Here is a 1,417-nt window from a genome sequence, read left to right on the forward strand (position 1 = left end):
GGGGAAGGGAGAGACCCAGAGGTTAGAGGCAGAGAAATCGAGAGTGACAGACAGACAATGAGCTGGCGAGCGAGCGGAGGGTTACAATGACATCGGGGGAGGGAGAGAGGGGAGGGTTTCTGCAGAAGAACGGAGGAGAGGAAGACAGGGGCGGCGGAGGCTCTTCAGAGGAAGACAGAGGAGGGCGGCGAGCGCGCGAGGGAACAGGCCGCCTCGCGAGTCGCTCTCTCGAAACCCGACAAGCGCCACCACGCGCGGCCCGCACAGAGCTGATCAATATTCGATTTAGTTGCTAATTTAGAGCCTTTCTATAGCTGTCATCGCGTGATGTATGAGCTTTCACCCGAGGTCGCCGCAAAAAATCAAACAGCAGTCAACTTTTCACTTAACAATAGACTGACTTGAATATTATTTATGGGCGCAGAAGGTACTTTCTGGGTGAATTGCTGCTATCGCCCCTTGAATGACAAAACGCCGGATAATTTAGCAAAGCAAACCAGCGAACACACGCACAGACACTGACACACACAAACACGCGCGGAGCCGCAGACACGGACACGGACACGCGAGCCCACGCACGCAGGCGCCGAAAGGGGGACAGGCGCCCTCACGAGCCCGGGCGCTGGTCCGGAAACACAGATGACCGCCCGTCCGGCGGACCGGGGCCACGGACACGCACGCCGTGACGGCGCCACGCGCGAGCCCGCGAGAACAGGCGCGCTCAGCACGCGGATAGTGTGGCGCTCGCACGGGCTGCAGTGACAGTATGAGTGTGTGTGAGTGTGTCTGAGTGTGTCTGTGAGCTCCAGTGACAGTATGAGTGTGTGTGTGTGTCTGATTGTGAGTGTGTGTCTGTGAGCTCCAGTGACAGTATGAGTGTGTGTGAGTGTGTCTGATTGTGTGTGAGTGTCTGTGAGCTCCAGTGACAGTATGAGTGTGTGAGTGTGTGTGTGTGTCTGTGAGCTCCAGTGACAGTATGAGTGTGTGAGTGTGTGTGTGTGTCTGTGAGCTCCAGTGACAGTATGAGTGTGTGAGTGTGAGTGTGTGTCTGTGAGCTCCAGTGACAGTATGAGTGTGTGTGTGTGTCTGATTGTGTGTGTGTGTCTGTGAGCTCCAGTGACAGTATGAGTGTGTGTGTGTGTCTGATTGTGAGTGTGTGTCTGTGAGCTCCAGTGACAGTATGAGTGTCCCAGTGTATTTGAATTAGGGTTCGTCGGGATGAGTATGAGGGTGTGTGTGGGTGTGTGACACAGTGATATTGTACGCTCGGTGGACACACCCTGACTTGTGCTTCAGTGACACATAGTGACACAGTGACACACTCACACAGAGTCACAGGCAGTTGTACTCCTGTGATGCACACAGAGGTGTGTTAGTGTCTGTGCGGGACGTCCCATGAGTGTCAGTGTCTTGTTAT

This window comes from Lepisosteus oculatus, chromosome 27, assembly GCF_040954835.1.
Source record: "Lepisosteus oculatus isolate fLepOcu1 chromosome 27, fLepOcu1.hap2, whole genome shotgun sequence".
NCBI lineage: Eukaryota > Metazoa > Chordata > Actinopteri > Semionotiformes > Lepisosteidae > Lepisosteus > Lepisosteus oculatus.